Genomic DNA, 18,475 nt, shown 5'->3' on the forward strand with positions numbered 1-18,475 from the left:
GGAAGGGATAGAGGGAGGAAGGGAGAGAAGGAGGGAGAGAGGGAAATAGCTAGAGAGAGAAAGAGAGAGCGGGACAGAGGGAGGAAAAGAGCCGAGAGAGAGAAAGCAAGAGAGAAAGAGAGGGAAGGAGGGAGAAAGAGCCAGAGAGAGAGTGAGAGAAAGAAAGAAAGAGCTAGAAGTCTGATAGAAGGGGAGGAGCCAGAAGGAAGGGGAGGAGCCAGGAGAAAGGAAGACCTGTGCCCTGCCAGGGTAGGGAATAGATGCCTTCAGAGTACAGGAGGTGAGGGGCTGTGAGCTTGGGCAGTGGAAAGGAGGAGGGAGAAAGGGATGCACGCAAACAATATGGGATAAGGTCAAGGTGCCCCCACCTCCTCCTCCTATCCCCATAGCCTAGAAATTGAAAATTGGCCTGGGTGACAGCCAGATTCTGTCTCAAAAAAACAAATAAAACAAAATAAAAACATGGAAGAAAAGGGAAAAGCAGTGAAAAGTTGAGCCCCCTCCTCACAGGCACCAGGAGACCTAGTTTAAAACCTGGTTCTGCCCCAAACCTGCTGTAGGACTCAGGCAGAGTGATGTCCCTTCTCTGAGCCTCAGTTATATGTAAAAATCTACCTCTTACAGTTGTGATGAGGCCGGCTCAGTGGCTTATGCCTGTAAACCCAGCACTTTGGGAGGCTGAGGCAGGAGGATACCCTGAAGTCAGGAGTTCGAGACCAGCCTGGCCAACATGGCAAAAACCTGTCTCTACTAAAAATACAAACAATTAGCCGGGCATATTGGCAGGTAATCCCAGCTACTCTGGGGGCTGAGGAGAATCACTTGGACCTGAGAGGGGGAGGATGCAGTGAGCCAAGATTGCACCACTGCACTCCAGCTTGGGCAACAAGAGCAAGACTCCATCTCAGAAAAAACAACAACAACAACCAGGAGAAGATCTTCAGGATCTTAGGCTAGACAAAGAGATCTTAAAATTGCCACCAAAAGCATGATCCATGAAAGGGAAAATTGGGCCGGGTGTGGTGTCTCGCGCCTGTAATCCCAGCACTTTTGAGAGGCCAAGGCGGGCAGATCACGAGGTCAGGAGATCGAGACCATCCTGGCTAACATGGTGAAACCCCATATCTACTAAAAATACAAAAATTAGCCAGGCATGGTGGCAGGTGCTACTGGGGAGGCTGAGGCAGGAGAATTGCTTGAACCTGGGAGGCGGAGGTTGCAGTGAGCCAAGATCGCGACACTGTGCTCCAGCCTGCGTGACGAAGTAGGACTCTATCACACAAAAAAAAGAGAGAGAGGTGAGACTTTCCTTGGGATGGGTCACTATGGAATCCTGAAATGCACCCCGAGAGTTCTAGAACGGACAGACCATCCAGCATCTCTGATGCACCCGAGAGTTCTAGAATGGAAAGACCATCCAGCATCTCTGATGCACCCGAGAGTTCTAGAATGGAAAGACTATCCAGCACATCTGAACCACAGTCAGGGCTTTCCATTGGGAAATGAGTTGTGAATTGGTCCAAATACCTCGAATCAGCGTCTCCAGAACATTTGGTCTTTAAATGGGCTGGAAATGGCTTCCAAAAATCAAAACCTGGCCAAGAACAATGAAGAAGGGAGGCAGAGGCAAGTAAGGGGGCCCCAGGCTTTTCCAGATGGAATTCTAAAGCCTGTGCGTCCCCAGGTACCCACAGTTCCGGGGACCCGCACAGCCTTGCCCTTAGGACCCCTGTGTCCTGCCTCTGTCTTCTGTCTGGTGGTGTTGTCCTGCCCCTGCCCACCTGCACACCTTAGCCCTGACTATGCAGGGGCACAGCAGTGCGTGAACAGAGCTCTTCAAGCTATAGAATACCTGCACCCAGAAAGGCACTCAGCAGGAGACGGATGCCCCTTTCACCAGCCTCCTGGAAGGACTAACCCAGGAGGACAGAACTGAGATGTGTCAGGCCTAGTCCTCGAACTGCAAAGAAATGAACACACTCCTGGCAGCCTCCATCAGAACGGCAAGGGACTGGCATTATCTCTAGGCATCATCTCAGCAATGTTCCTTTCTCATTTCCCTTCCCTTCTCTCAAGTGGAGCACTCAGGGAGGGTCCACGACCGTAAACTCACTCCTAGCAAAGGCCTTGGGGACAGATCTGCTCCACAGCAAGTCTCTTTGCCTGCCTGCCTGCCTTCCTTCCTTCCTTCCTTCCTTCCTTCTTTCCTTCCTTCCTTTTCTCCCTCCCCCCCTCCTTCCTTCCCTCCCTCCCTCCTTCCCTCTCTCCCTACCTCCCTCCCTCCTTCCTTCCCTCCCTCCCTCCTTCCTTCCCTCCTTCCCTCCCTCCCTCCTTCCTTCCTTCTTTCCTTCCTTCCTTCCCTCCCTCCCTTCTTTCCTTCTTTCTTTTTTTTTTTAGGGAGGGAAGGAGGAAGGGAGGAAGGCAGGAAGGGAGGGAAGGAGGAAGGGAGGGAGGAAGGAAGGGATGAAGGAAGGAAGGGAGGAAGGGAAGGAGGGAGGGGGGGAAGGAGAGAAGGGAAGGAAGGAATTCAAGCAATGAGAGAGACATTGCTGACCTGGATCTTGGGGTTTACAAGTTGATTTCTTTTTCTGAGAGAAGGAAAGAAAAAAAAATGAGTAAAGGAGAGAAAGAAAGAGGAAGAGAGAGAGGGAGGGTGAACGGAAATATTGCTTTATTCTGAAAAAAAAAATGGGTATTAATAATGGCCAATCAATGTTTCATTTAAACCTATGAGTAGGTGTGATACGGTATTGACAAGAATGTATATTTTGTGCATTTGAAGTGGAGAGCTCTATAAATATTTATTAAGTTTACTTGTTCCGGATCTGAGTTCGAGTCCTTGATATCCTTATTAATTTTCTGTCTCATTGAGTCTAAGTCTCTATGTATCTGGGTGTTAGGATCGTTAGCTCTTGTTGCATTGATCCTTTTACCACTATATCTTTGTTGCTTTAAAATCTATTTTATCCGATACGAGATTTGCAACTCCTGCTTTTTATTTATTTATTATTTATTTTTGCTCTCCATTTGGTTGGTAAATCTTTCTCCATCGCTTTGTTTTGAGTCTTTGTGTATCCTTGCATGTGAAACAGGTCTGGATGTAACATGCCATTGGGTTTTGGCTGTGTCTTTTGATTGGGGGATTGAGTCGATTTAAATTTAGGGTTACTGCCATTTGATGTTGACTGGCTGTTTTATCCATTCGTTGGTGTAAATTCTTCTTTATGTTGGTGCTCTTTACTTTTTGGTATATTTTTAGTCAGGCTAATACTGGTTGTTCCTTTCTATGTGTAATGCTTCTTTCAGAAGCTCTTGTAAAGCAGGCCTGGTGGTAATAAAATCTCTGAGTTCTTGCTTGTTCATAAAAGATTTTATTTTTCCTTCAGTTGTGAAGCTTAGTTTGGCTGGATATGAAATTCTGGGCTGAAGGTTCTGTTCTTTGAGGATGTTGAATATTGGCCCCCACTCTTCTGGCTTGTAGAGTTTCTGCTGAGAGATCTGCTGTAAGTCTGATAGGCTTGCCTTTGTGGGTTATCTGACCCTTCTCTCTGGCTGCCCATAGTATTTTCTCCTTCGTTTCAACCCTCGTGAATCTAATGATTATGTGCCTTGGGGTTGCTCTTCTTGAGGAATATCTTTGTGGGGTTCTCTGTATTACCTGGGGTTGAATGTTGACCTGCTTTGCTAGTTTAGGAAAATTTTCCTGAATAATATCCTGAAGGGTATTTTCCAGCTTGGATTCATTCTCTCCGTTGCATTCAGGTACACCTATCAAATGTAGATTTGGTCTTTTCACATAGTCCCACATTTCTTGGAGACTTAGCTCATTCCTTTTTATCCTTTTATCTCTAATCTTGTCTTCTTGTTTTCTTTCATTAAGTTGGACTTTGACCTCTGATATCCTTTCTTCTGCTTGAACAATTCGAGTATTTAAACCTGTGCATACTTCTCGGAGTTCCTGTATTATATTCTTCACTTCCATTAATTCACTTATATTCCTCTCTAAGTTGTCTATTCTCAATAAGATTTTGTCAAACCTTTTTTCAAAGTTCCTAGTTTCTTTGCGTTGGGCTACAACATGTTCTTTTAACTCACAGAAGTTTCTTATTATCCATTCCCTGAAGAGTGATTCTGTCATTGGGATGCGCTCGTTCTCCATCAAGCCTTGTTCCATTGTCGATGTGGAACTGTGATCATCTTTAGAGGGAGAGGTGTTCTGATTTTGAGTATTCTCAGCCTTTTTACGCTGGTTTCTTCCCATCATTGTAAATTTATCCTCCTGCCATCTTTGAAATTACCAACTTTCAGATTAGGTCTCTTGATTGGACGTCCAAGTTGTTAGTTCCCAGGGCCAGAGCAGCGGCATTAAGACTGATGGTGCTTTTCTGCCCAGGATCCTCCTGTCTGGCTTCCTTCTTGTGACCGTAATGGGCAACTCTGCCTTCCCCGGGCTCCAAACCTCGGTCAGAAGGGGAACCGGTCTCGTTTACTCTGCTCCGAGAGCTGCCGCGCCGAGGTGCCATCACAGCCGCTGCGCCGGCCTCAGGAGTCGTGCTGGGGACCCGTGTGGTTCCCCCACTGGGGATCTTCTGCTCTGTGAGCGACCAGAATTTGTCTGAAAGTGTGGCGTCCTCTGGTTCTCTGCACTTTGACTGAGAGCTGCAATCCCGAGCTGTTATCAATCGGCCATCTTGGATCGTTCCCCCTTTCCTACTTTCTTTCTTTCCTTTTTTCTTTTCTTTCTTTTTTCTTTTGTTGTTGTAGCTCTTGAGACAGAGTTTCCTCTTGAGGCCCAGGCTGGAGTGCAATGGTGGGATCTCAGCTCACTGCAGCCTCCGCCTCCTGAGTTGAAGTGATTTTCCTATCTCAGCTTCCCAAGTAGCTGGGACTACAGGCACCCACCACCACACTGAGCTAATTTTCTGTATTTTTAGTAGAGACAGGGTTTCGCCATGTTGGCCAGGCTGGTCTTGAACTCCTGATCTCAAGTGATCCACCTGCCTCGGCCTCCCAAAGTGCTGGGATTACAGGCGTGAGCCACCACACCCCACCCCAAGTCTCTTTTTCTTGCAAGAAGAGGCCTACTTCCCCAAAGGGACGAGCAACCTTACACAGCACTTTTACCACACCAAGTGTTTGGCTCTGTGGCTTGGCTGAACCCTCAAAGCAACTGCGGGTTAACAGAGAAAACCCGTGCTAAGTGATTTCAGGAAATCATGTCACGATGGGATAGAGGGACCTTCAGGACACTCCCCAGGTTCATGCCCATCTCCGAATGTGACCAGCCAGCCCCTCTCCGAGGTTGCCTGCCACCCTCAGAGATGCTGCTTGAAGCAGCCTCTTCCCCCCATAGCCCTGGTGATGCGGGACAGGGGAGCCCCCACATTGAGACTCAGCCTGGGAGGGCTCTTAGTTTCCCCCAGGAAAGAATTCAAGGACGAGCCGGTGGTGATGCCTTTGACTGAAATGGCATGTCACAGCAGCAGCTGGGGTCCCGCGTCCTGCAGAGCAGGGCTACCCCCAGGTGGTGCCCAGAGTAGCAGTCAGAGGCGGGGCTGCATTCACATCTATATCCACTTTTTTTTTTTTTGAGATGGAGTCTTGCTCTGTGACCCAGGCTGGACTCCGCCTCCCAGGTTCAAACGATTCTCCTGTCTCAGCCCCACCCCCCATGCCACCCCCAGTAGCTGGGACTACAGGCCCATGCCACCACAACCAACTGATTTTTGTACTTTTAGTAGAAACGGGGTTTCACCATATTGGTTAGGCTGGTGTCAAACTCCTGACCTCAAATGATCCGCCCACCTTGGGATTACAGGCATGAGCCACTGTGCCCAGCTCCACTTTTAATTATATGCAAATTGAGGGGTGGTTTATGTATAACCTTCCCAGATGAGGGTGGTAGCTTTAGGGTTGTTGGTCACTGTCATGGAAAGGAGTGGTAACTCCGGAGGTTGTTGCTATGGCAATGGTAAATGGACATGGTGCACCGATGGGCGTGTCTTATGGGAAGATGCCCCCACCCTGGACCTGTTTTATGTAACTAGTCCTCAGTTTGGTCTGGTGTCCAAGCCCTGCCTCTGGAGTCATTCCACCACCTCTACCCCAGCCTCAGGCTTGGCCTCCCAAGCCCCAGTGCTCCCAATTGAGCTTTGCTTTGGGATTTGCTCTCATGGGTCTCCTCCCTCCCAGAGACACTTGAGCCCTGAGCCTGAGTCAGGGCCCAGGGCTTTTTTGGGGGGCAGTGGGGGATGGAGTCTTGTTCTGCTGCCCAGGCTGGAGTGCAGTGGCACAATCATAGCTCACTGCAGCCTTGACCTCCTGGGTTCAAGCAATTCCACCAGAACCATACAGTCTGCCCTAAATTCATCCTAAATGAATACCCCTCCCTTCCCCAGGTATTCATCCTAAAAGCCATCCCTAATAAACACCCTCCATGTTAGACTCTGTCTCAGAATCTGCTTCCACTTATACAGGGTAGGTAAGCCCCAATGTTGGGGCTTAACCAGGGACCATGGCGCTAGGGGGCATGTTTTATGGAGAAGTACTTCCACCTCTTCCCTGTTTTAGCTAGTCCTCAATTTGGTCCAGTGTTTGCACCCCACCTCCAGAGTCAGAAGGCTGAGATGGGAGGATCATTTGAGCCCAGGAGTTCATAGCTGCAGTGAGCCATGATCGCACCACTGCACTCCATCCTGGATGGAAAGTGAGACCTTGTCTCAAAGAAAACGATATAGAGGCATAGCTAAATCATAAGATGTTTGTTATATTTATTTTCCTTTCTCTCTGACTTTTCATCCTTCATGCGTGATTCCATGTACAATCATTTCAATAGACAGTAGTCACTAATAACTGACTACCTTCCTCTCCTAGACCCAGGCAGGCTGTCCAGCAAGATTAATAAACTTGTTTTTTGTTTTTTTTTTAAGAACAATGATCCTTAGTCATGCAACTTCTTCCAGGATAACCAAAAGTTGCTAAGATGTAGGTATGGTAAAATGAGAATCCACCGTTGTTCCCTAGTTTGCTTTTCTGTAATAACTTAGCACTCAGGAGTCATGTTATGGTGAAACATAAGACTGGTCTTTGCAATATTTTTCAGAGTTTGCATTCAGATGAACCAACGGACACCAACTAGATCAGTGACCCAGGATCTCTCACCCAGAAGTGGACACCCTTATGAGTTCATCCCCAACCAATCCGCAGCACCCATTCCCTAGCCCCCTGCCCAGCAAACCATCCTTAAAAACCCTAGCCTCTGCAATTTCAGGGAGGTGGATTTGAGAACTATCTCCTGTCCTCCTTGCTTGGTTGCCTTACAATAATTAAACCCTTTCTCTATTGCAACACCTGCTGTCCCAGTATTTTAGCTGCATCTGTGCAGCAGGTGAGAACCCTAATCAGGTGGTAACACACCTTGATCTTCTACTTCCAGCCTCCGGAACTATGAGAAGATAACTTTCTTTTGCTTAAGTCACCCAGTCTTGCCAAGAAACCCAGGGTGGCATGGCAGCCCTGGCAAACGAATATATGTACATTCCTTCGTTCAATCTTCTCAACAACGTGGCACGCAAGAATTTTACAGATAAGAAACTCCAGAGAAGACTGCAAGTCACAGAATGAGTATGTAGTAAATTTATGCCTTGAAACTCAGTCTTCTCATTCCCAATCCCATGCTCCATCCACTTTGCTGTTGAGAATGATTAATAGTCAAAGAGCAAATAAAATATCCCCTGGTAGGTCCTTCAAGGGCCAGGAAAAATAGCAAGGAGGAGGAACTATCCCTACTCCTGTTTGAAACCAATGAGACAAGGGTTGAGTGTGGTTCAGACCCCAGCCAAATGCGTGGAGTGGTTTCTCTTCCCCTCCTGATTCTGCTACCTAAGCAAGGTGTCCTAATCATCTTCACCCAACTCTGGGTAGTAAGTACCGTTATTATTCTACTTTCACAGATAAGGAAACTGAGGCACAGCGAGGTGTAAATAACATGTCCAAGACCATGCAGCAAGTCAGCGGGCAACCCTTCAACACTTTGCTCAACAGCCAGATTATCTGGGTCTTGGCACATGGCTGTCTCTTTTCTTGGGACCATGCCTCTAGAATAGGAAGCCTTTTGACTGGGAAGGCAGCAAAGTGCTGCTGGAAACTGTGGAAGACCAGGAGCTGGCAGAGACAGGGCCCTGAGTCTTAGGAGAGAGTTGGGATCCAAGCTAGATCTGCACAGCCACAGCAAGGAGCCAAGTCTAACAAGATAAAATATGGCCAGGCGAATGTGAAGCCCTACACTGCAGCCCCAGAGCCCAGAGGACAGCCCCAGATGGGACGTAGAGGTTCTTGCCAACAATAAGTTCAGCATGAGTCAACGGTGTGAGATGTGGCCTCTACAAATCATAGGCCATCCCAGGCTGTCTTTCTAGCAAAATAGCAAAATGCCTTGTTCCCCTCCATGCCCACCAGCCCTTGTGGTATAGATGTTGGGCTGTGCCACCCAGATCCCCTGAAATGAAAGGCTTTTAGCCCCAGCTGCAAGAAGTGCTATCAACAGATATCCATCATTCAGCTGCTCAAAGTCACCTCGTCCAAAGTCCCAGCTCTTCCCAGGGCACCCTCCATCTTGTGACTGGTGGAGACACACTTCAAAGGTGCCTGGGGACAACCCTGAATGACCCTCCCAGCTGCAGAGCCTCGTGGGGTCTGGGGCAGTGGTCCTGGCTGATACGAAGGCACATCTTCTGCTCATTCCTACCTCATTCCCCATCCTTCCCCAGGTATTCATCCTAAAAGCCATCCCTAATAAACACCTTCCTCATTAGACTCTGTCTCAGAATCTGCTTCCACTTACACAGGGTAGGTGAGCCCCAATGTTGGGCTTAACCAGGGAGGGTTCTTGGCTTAGCCCAGCAAAGAATTCAAGGGCAAGCCGGTGGTATTAGCAACTTTTATTGAAGTAGCAGTGCACAGCAGCAGCAGAGGTCTGTGCCTTGTGGAGCATGGCTACCCCATAAGTTGTGTGCCCAGAGCAGCAGCTCAGGGGCAGTGCTGCACTCACATTTAGACCCATGTTAATGATATGCAAATTAAGGGCTGGGTTATTCAGAATGTCTCTATACCCCCCTTAATTTGCATATGATTAAGTGGTAACTTCCAGGTGGTAACTTTGAAGGGATGCTAACTTCCGGGTCGTCGGGTCATTGCCATGGAAATCAGCTGTAACTTGTAGTGTTGCCATAGCAATAGTAAACTGTCGTGGTGCTAGGAGGCATGTTTTATGGAGAGGCCCTTTCACCTCTTCCCTGTTTTAGCTAGTCCTCAATTTGGTCCAGTGCCTGCACCCCGCCTCCAGAGTCAAATCCCACCTCCCACCTCACTGAGGAATCTCCCTGTGTCTGCCATTGAGGTTCAATAGAAAAGCAGAGAAACTGCCACCCAGAGCCCTGGGAGGAGCATCTGTGGCCGCTGTCCCATGATCAGGAGGTGACTGAGCTGGAGGGAGGGGAGGCTGATGTCAGAGCCATGTGCTTCTGTGGGAAGAAAAGTCATTGCCCAGGATTTGGCCAGGTCAAAGGGAGGTCTCATGGTGCCTCAGGCTCCGACCTGCCCTCTCTAGCAGTGCAGGTGAGAGCTGTTAAGGACGGGCCCCCCAGGAATATCGAGCAGAAACAAGCTGAGGGCCATAGTGAAGGCAGCCAGCATTTTGCCCCGAGATCCCATAGGGGAGTTGGACCAGATTTGTTCTCATGGCCCCAGAGGGCATGGAGTCAGTTCAGGGCATGAGGCTGCTGGGAGACAGGCATTGCTCAGGCTAAGGAGGTAACCTGCTCCCAGGAAGAGCTGCCCATGGGTGCAATGAGCTGCCTGCAGTGGGTGGAGTAGATGCCTCATCCTGGAAGGGGTGAGCAGGATGCCCACTTGATGGGGGTGGAAGGTGAAGAGACATGTTGACCCTGGAGTATAGAGACAGCGTCTTGCTCTGTTGCCTGGGCTGCAATTCTAGCTCACTGCAGCCTCAACCTCCTGGGCTCAAGCAGTCCTCCTGCCTTAGCCTCTCAAGTAGCTGGGACTACAGGTGCATGCCACCATGACCAGCTAATTTTTTTTTTTTTTTTTAAATTGACAGTCTCACTCTGTCGCCCAGGCTGGAGCGCAGTGACACAATCTCAGCTCACTGGAACCTCTGCCTCCTGGTTCAAGTGATTCTCCTGCCTCAGCCACCTGAGTAGCTAGGATTACAGGTGCGTGCCACCACACTCAGCTAATTTCTGTAATTTTAGTAGAGACAGGGTTTCACCATGTTGGTCAGGCTGGTCTCAAACTCCTGACCCCATGATCTGCCCTCCTCAACCTCCCAAAGTGCTGGCATTACAGGCATGAGCCACCACCCCCAGTGACCAGCTAATTTTTTGATAAATTTTTTGCAGAGATGGGATCCTGCTATGTTGCCCAGGCTGGTCTCAGAACTCCTGGGTTCAAGAGATTCTTCCGCCTCCCAAGCGGCTAGGACTACAGGCCTGCCCCCAGCCAACACGTGGAAAGTTTTTAAAAGGAACTGGGTCAGAGTGGGGGGTTCTAGGAGTACCTGCTGGGCAGGATAGACAGGCAGAAGCTGGAAGCTGAGCCCAGTCAGGGTAAATGGACACAGTCCATGAAGGTACTCACAGTCACAGCCCCCCAGTGGCCCCCTGAGAGCACTTCTCCATCATCTGTCTGCCATCAGGCAAACCGGCACAGATTGGGTCATCTCTCCCAGCAAAATGAGCGTCTCTAAGGCTGCTCTTCCTGTCCGTCATTCATCCGCCTCAGCACCGCAGGGAGTGCCGGTTTTGTTCACATAGGGATAGCCGAGTGTATGTAACACCATGGCCTGATCAGTTTTTAGGGCACAAAAACAGTAGGCGTGTTTGGATAGCAGACAGACCCGCCTGCGTTTCCTCATAATAGTTTTTACTGGAACTGTCTGTTTCGAAGCACTACGGGGAGGAATTGAAAAGTTAAGGCCCTTGATTTTTAGAGGGAAAAGATGATCTGAAATTTCTGCGGCAACTGACCAAATCTTTCTGCAAAAACACAGAGATGATGACATGGTCTCCAGGGCACAGCATGGAGGTCTGAAGGGCGGAGCTGTGTGGACTCCCATCAGGGAGGACGGAGAGGGGCCTCGGGAGTGCATGACCCATACCCCAGAGCACGGCTGTGCCACCAGCCTCTAGGCTTCCTCCTTCCTCGTTATCCGCATTTATTCTCCAGCAGCTTCCACGGTGGGGAATTTTGGGACCCACCCCACCTCAGAGACCCCAGCAGGTAGCATCAGCTCCTTGCCTGCGCACTGGTGGGAAGGGCTGGTGGGAAGGGCTGGCGGGGCCACTGATGGATTGAGTTTCCCATGTGGAGGGGGCAGCTGAGAATTATGTGATTTGGTCAAGCAGACTGTGTGGTTTTGAGCACTTGAGCAGTGATCCCCAGCTACCGCCGTTAATAGGAGGGCCAGAGAGGACAGGCTGGGAGGAGATGGTGCCACACGCTTTCCATAGCATTGGTACTTAGGGAGGATTATGTGAGGGAGGACCACACAATGGAGGATCAGCATTTAAGGAGAATCAGCGTACAGGGAGGATCACGTGAGGAAGGACTACCTGGTGGAGGATCAGCATTCAGGGAGGATCAGCATTTAGGGAGGATCAGGATTGAGGGAGGATTAGGACTTAGGGAGAATCACATAAGGGAGGATCACATTTAGGGATGATCAGGATTGAAGGAGCACTAGCATTCAGGGAGGATCAGCATTGAAGGAGGATCACTTTAGGGAGCACCAGCTTTCAGGAAGGATCACATCTAAGGAGGATTATTTTAGGGAGCATTAACATTCAGGGAGGATCAGGATTTAGGGAGGATCACTTTAGGGAGCACCAGCATTCAGGTAGTATCACTTTTAGGAAGGATCATTTTAGGGAGCATCAGCATTCAGGGAGGATCAGCATTTACAGAGCACCATCATGCCCAGATAATTTTTTTTTCTTTGTCGCTTTACCAGATAAAACTGCCTGGGGGTACCCAGCTAATTTTTAAATTTTTATACAGATGGGGGTCTCTCCATGTTGCCTAGACCAGCCTCAAACAATCCTCCTGCCTTGGCCTTCCAAAACACTAGCATTACAAGAGTGAGCCACTGCCCCTGGCCTGGTATCTGCACTTTTGTCACCAACAGACTGCCTTCGTGGACAGCCTCCTGGACTGGGTCTGGGTCGGTGAGAGCCAGGCTGCTTCAGCTTGACCATCCCCTTCACTTGGGGTTTTAGCTACTGGACATACAAACACCTCACTTCCATAAACTTCAGCATGGCCCACGTCCCGCGACTCCCACAGCTGGCTGCCAGTGAGCGTGCCCGATCTGGATGGCGTGGGCTGAGGTGGCTTTGCTCACTGATCCCACAAACGTTCACAGAGCCCCTGCCACATACAATGCCCCTAACTAGCTGTGTGGCCCCTGCGATGCCCTCACACACCCCAGGGTGATGTACAGTGCCCAGGCCTTGGGTTGGTGAGCAGAGGCAGGCTCCAGTCCAGTTCTGTTGTGCATGGCTGAAACGGTTTTATGGTACCTGAACCTCAGGTTCAATAGCTGATTTCCTGCTTTGTCAACTCAGTTTGCTCAAAATTTTGTATATTACATCGGTTTGAAATGAAGGCTACTGTACATCAAACAGGCAGATGCAGGCAGGCGTGGTGGCTCACACCTGTAATCCCAGCACTTTGAGAGGCTGAGGCGGGTGGATCACGAGGTCAGGAGATCGAGACTTTCCTAGTCAACATAGTGAAACCCCATCTCTACTAAAAATACAAAAGTTATCTGGGCGTGGTGGCACCTGTCTATAATCCCAGCTACTTGAGAGGCTGAGGCAGGAGAATCGCTTATACCCAGGAGGCAGAGGGTGCAGTGAGCCAAGATCTCACCACTACACTCTAGCCTGGCAACAGAGCGAGGCTGTCTCAAAAAAAAAAAAAAACCGGCAGCTACAAAGCCCAACTGCACTCTACCTTAAGAAGTCTTCATTTACGGCTGGGCGCAGTGGCTCACTCCTGTAATCCCAGCACTTTGGGAGGCTGAGGCAGGCAGACCATGAGGTCAGGAGTTCAGGACCACCCTGGCCAGCATGGTGAAACCCCGTCTCTACTAAAAATACAAAAAGTAGCTAGGTGTGGTGGCGTGAGCCTGTAATCCCAGCTACTCAGGAGACTGAGGTGGGAGAATTGCCTGAACCTGGGAGTCGGAGGTTGCAGTGATCTGAGATAGTGCCACTGCAGTCCAGCCGGGGCGACAGAGCAAGACTCCATCTCAAAAAAAAAGAAAAAAAAAAAAGGCTCATTTACATACCCTCCACACTGAGTTTATGGTCAGGGGCAAATGAGATCTTGCAGGTACATGAAATTATATCATGAGGAATGACTGACACACCTGTGTGCTGCTTACAACAGGGTTCTCCAGTCTCCGTGGCCTGTTTCCAAACAGCAGGAAGTGAGCAGAGAGCAAGCGAGCGAGTGAAGCTTCATCTGTGTTTACAGCCGCTCCCATCACTGGCATTACCGCCTCGGGTCAGATCAGCGGCGGCATTAGAGTCTCAAAAGAGCACGAACCCTATCATGAACTGCGCATGCGTGGGATCTAGGCTGCCGGATCCTTATGAGAATCTAAAGCCTGACGATCTGTCACTGTCTCCCATCACCCCCAGATGAGACCGTCTAGTTGCAGGGGAACAAGCTCAGGGCTCCCACTGATTCTACATGATGGTGAGTTGTAGAATTATTTCATTACATATCACAATCCAATAACAGCAGAAATAAAGTGTACAATAAATGCAACGTTAGATCATCCTGAAACCAACCCCTGCAGCCCAGTCTGTGGAAGAATTGTCCTCCACAAAACGAGTCCCTGGTGCCAAAACGATTAGGGACCACGGGCTTAGAAGACTTGCAGTATGGGCATGTGACCTTTGTATTAATACGTCAGAGAAGACTTACTTTTCTAATGCTGCTTCAAATTGGGCTCATTATTTCTGCTTGAATCGTTTTTTGTTTTTTTTTTTTTAAGACAGAGTCTGGCTCTGTTGCCCAGGCTGGAGTGCAGTGGCATGATCTCGGCTCACTGCAACCTCCGCCTCCCGGGTTCAAGTGATTCTCCTGCCTCAGCCTCCCAAGTAGCTGGGACTACAGGTGCGTGCCACCACACCAGCACATTTTATATTTTTAGTAGAGACAGAGTTTCATTATGTCAGCCAGGCTGGTCTCAAATTCCTGATCTCAGGTGATCCACCTGCCTTGGCCTCCCAAAGTGCTGGGATCACAGGCATGAGCCGCTGCTCCCAGCCTCGATCAGGCTTTAATCTGAAATTTAGTCAGGATAATCCTGGGGTCTTTCATTCTGAATAAACGCCATTCTAATAAAAGCTGTTTTAAAATGTGGGACAACAGAAGAGAAGAGGACTGCCATTGAAAAGATGGTTCAGGCTGGGTGCGGGGGCTCATGCTGCAATTCCAACACTTTAAGAGGTCGAGGCAGGAGGATCATGTGAGGCCAGAAGTTCAAGACCAGCCTGGGCAATATCGCAAGACCTGTCTCTACAGAAAGTGTGTGTGTGTGTGTGTGTGTGTGTGTGTGTGTGTGTGTGTGTGTGTGTGTTTGAGACGGAGTCTCACTCAGTCACCCAGCTGGAGTGCAGTGGTGTGACCTCAGCTCACTGCAACCTCTGCCTTCCAGGTTCAAGCAATTCTCCTGTCTCAGCCTTCCGAGTAGCTGGGATTATACGGACGCGCCACCACACCCAGCTAACTTTTTGTATTTTTAGTAGAGATGGGGTTTCATCATGTTGGCCAGGCTGGTCTTCAACTCCCCAAGTGATCCACCCACCTCAGCCTCCCAAAGTGCTGGGATTACAGGTGTGAGCCACTGCGCCCAGCCCAAAAAGTTTTAGATTAGCCAGATATGGTGGCATGCACCAGATACTCAGGAGGCTCAGGCAGGAGGATCACTTAAGCCCAGAAATTTGAGGCTGCAGTGAGCTATGTGCAACCGGGGAAAGGCAGTGAGACTTCATTTCTGAAAACAGAATATACTCATCTCTTTGAAAAATGAAAATAAAAAGAATCTGCCAACTGAGATCAGCAAAAATATATGAATATGTCCGGGGTGGTGGCTCACGCCTGTAGTCTCAGAACTGGGAGGCTGAGGCAGGTGGATCACCTGAGGTCAGGAGTTCGAGACCAGCCTGGCCAACATGGTGAAATGCCCCTCTCTACTAAAAATACAAAAATTAGCTGGGTATGATAGCAGGCACCTGTAGTCCCTGCTACTTGGGAAGCTGAGGCAGGAAAATTGCTTGAACCGGGAGGCGGAGATTGCAGTGAGCTGAGATTGAGCCACTGTGCTCCGGCTTGGGAGACAGAACGAGACCCCATCTCAAAAAAGAAAAAAACCATGAATACGTAAACAGTTCGTACCTTGTGAAGGATCAGTGGTAGTTACCGACATGGTTGTTCTCGCAGTTAGGTACAACCAACAGCCACCCCGCAGAGCATGGGACGGAAAGCTGGAACTCACTAGAAAGGTCCCCTGGGAGTCTGGTCTCTGGGAATGGGGAATGTCAATCTCAGCTGCACCATTTCAGGTGGAGGAATGCTTCCCCATGAAGGAGGGACACATAAAAGCCCCCCCACTCCTAATCTCCCACTGCAGCAAGGGTGCCGAAAGCATCTCCCACTCTGCAAAGAAAAGACAGAATTTTGTTTACATCTATTGTCTCCTGAAACCATCTCACTATGGACTTGAATGGAGAGTTATTAAGACTTTGTGGGCTGGGCGCAGTGGCTCATGTAATTCCAGCACTTTGGGAGGCTGAGGAGGGAGGATAGCTTGAAGCCAGGAGGTGAAGGCTGCAGTGAGCGGAGACTGTACCACTGCACTCCAGCCTGGGCAACACAGCAAGCGCCTGTCGAAGAAAAGAAAGATGAAAGAAGGAGAAAGAGGGAGGGAGGAAGGAAGGGAGGAGGGAGGGAGGAGGGAGGGAAGGAAGTAAGAGAGGAGGGAGGGAAGGAAGGAAGGGAGGAGGGAGGGAGGAGGGAGGGAAGGAAGGAAGGGAGGAGGGAGGGAGGGAGAGAGAGAGGGAGACAAGAAGGAAGGAAGAAGAGAAGGGAAGGGAAGGAAGGGAAAGGAAGGAGAGAAGGAAAGAAAGAAAGGAAGGAAAAGAAAGGAAGGAGGGAAAGGGGGAGTGAGGGAGGGAAGAAGGAAGGAGGGAGGGAAGGAAGGAGAACGAGGGAAGGAGAGGAAAAAAGAAAGAGAAAGAAAAAGAAAGAAAGAAAGAAAGAAAGAAAGAAAGAAAGAAAGAAAGAAAGAAAGAAAGAAAGAAAATACATTTTGCACAGTCAGGGGCCTTGGAAAGATCATCCTGCCCCAACCCCCTTTTTACAGGTGAGAAAACCAAGCCCCAGAGAAGGGGGAGGGCTCAAGCTGGCACAGCGAGCTGGTGACAGAACCAGGACAAACGCCAGGACTCCTGCTTTTAATTTCCTCCCATCCTCCTGCAATCAGCGGGGAGGCTGGTTCCCAGTGTTCACTTGGGGGAAAGTCCCTGATAAGAATCTAAGGAATGTGACTGCTGAAAAGGACTGACTGAGGAATCTGGCGTCCAGCACAATCACGTCACAACCCAGCGCGTCTCCACCAGCAGAACACCTTTTCCAAAGGACGGGGGCTCTGGGACTAATCGCCTGCCAGCTGGTGGCACCCCTGCCACACACTGCTGGCTCGGCGTGTCTGAGGAATTCCCCAGTTCCCCTGCGAAGTCCAGGCTGGGGAGAATCCAGTGGGAAAGAAAGAAATCCAGCTGGCGATGGAGTTTGCCTTTTGTGTTGGATCATTTCTTTCCAAATCTGTCATTTCTTTCTACCTCTCAGAGGTAAGAATTTTTGGCAGCTCGTGTAGCCCCCAGCAGGCAGCATTCAGGGAAACGTGACTTCAACACCACCAGAGCCTGGAGCTTTCCGCTGGAGGCAAGAGGTGGGGTCCTGGGTTGGGGCCCAGTTGGGAAATTGCTACAGGGTCCATCCCTCTCCAGGGTCTTTCTCCTCCTCCTCCTCCTCTTCCTCCTCTTTCTCTTCTTCATCCTCCCCTTCCTCCTCCTCATCTTCCTCCTCCTCTTCCTCTTATTTCTTCTTCTAGTCCTCCTCTTCCTCCCCCTCCTCCTTCTCCTCTTTCTCCTCCTCCACCTGGCAGGATTAGAGCTGGGAGAGGCTTTAGAGACCATGCCATTGGCACGGCTTTCATCATCATCCTCACACCATTGGTAGGAAGCTCAGGGCAGTGCTGCCTCTCACCCAGAAGCCCAGCGACTGGGAGACCAGGCAGGCAGAGGCTACAGCCTCTGGAGAGCCTCTGAGGCAGCTCTCCACTGTCCAGAGGACTTGAAGGATCAGAGACAGCCTTAGCCTGATGCCCTCTCCAGGCAGGTAGTTCTGCAAACACCTGGTTCGACAGTGCCATCCCTGGGTCTGCAAAATCATCCCCAAGCCAGGGACTCAGTGACAACTTCCTGCCATGTTCAGCCTCACGTGGGACACACCTGTGCAGACATCCTGCTGTCCACTTGCCCCATGTAACTGCAGACAGAGGACAGACCCCAAACTCCCATCTCCCCACCCCTCGTTCTGATTTAGCGCAGAGCACACATCAGCGGTATTTACTGAATGAACAAGAGAATGAAGAAAGGCACAGTGAGTCATGCCTATAATCCCAGGACTTTGGGAGGCCAACTCGAGTGTATCACCTGTGGTCAGGAGTTCAAGACCATCCTGGCCAACATGGCGAAATCCTGTCTCTACTAAAAATACAAAAATTAGCTAGGCATCGTGGCACACACCTCTAGTCCCAGCCACTCAGGAGGCTGAGGCAGGAGAATCGCTTGAACCTGGAAGGAGAAGTTTGCAGTGAGCCGAGATGGTACCATTGCACTCCAGCCTGGGCCACAAGAGCAAAACTCTGTCTCAAAACAAATAAATAAATAAACAAAAATGAAAATAAAATAAAAATACAAAAATTAGCCGGGCGTGGTGGTGTGCACCTGTAATCCCAGCTACTTGGGAGGCTGAGGCAGGAGAATCACTTGAACCTGGGAGGCAGAGGCTGCAGTGAGCTGAGATTGTGCCACTGCACTCCAGCCTGAGCAACAGAGTGAAACTCCATCTCAAAGAAAGAAAAAAAAGGCAGTGTGGGCTGCCATGACCCTCGACGCTCCCCCTGTGCTCCTGACCCCCTGAGCCCTAGGCTGAGCTGTGCGTCTCCCCACATCTGGGCCTTAGGCCACAGAAGTCTAGTACGCCCACTCCCCTGCCACCCCTGCCTCCCGGAAGGCCATCTACTCATCTTCCACATCCCACTCAAGTGGCCCCTTCACTCTCAAATTCTTGCTGTCCCCTCTGCACAGATTTGGTC

The 18,475-nt window shown here is 49.9% G+C and overlaps 1 protein-coding gene and 1 long non-coding RNA gene across 3 annotated transcripts in view; one reads left to right on the top strand and one right to left on the bottom strand.

Moving 5' to 3' along the window:
* COL26A1 (collagen type XXVI alpha 1 chain) overlaps window positions 1–18,475 on the bottom strand; it is a 185,328-nt gene that overhangs the window by 127,742 nt on the left and 39,111 nt on the right. The window lies entirely within an intron of this gene.
* On the top strand, window positions 145–8,800 carry LOC144580216 (uncharacterized). The gene is made up of 3 exons (XR_013529359.1): window positions 145–1,626; window positions 7,103–7,623; window positions 7,953–8,800. It is a non-coding gene; the product is annotated as an uncharacterized LOC144580216 (long non-coding RNA).

The sequence above is a fragment of the Callithrix jacchus genome, chromosome 2 (assembly GCF_049354715.1).
Source record: "Callithrix jacchus isolate 240 chromosome 2, calJac240_pri, whole genome shotgun sequence".
In the NCBI taxonomy this organism is placed as follows: domain Eukaryota; kingdom Metazoa; phylum Chordata; class Mammalia; order Primates; family Cebidae; genus Callithrix; species Callithrix jacchus.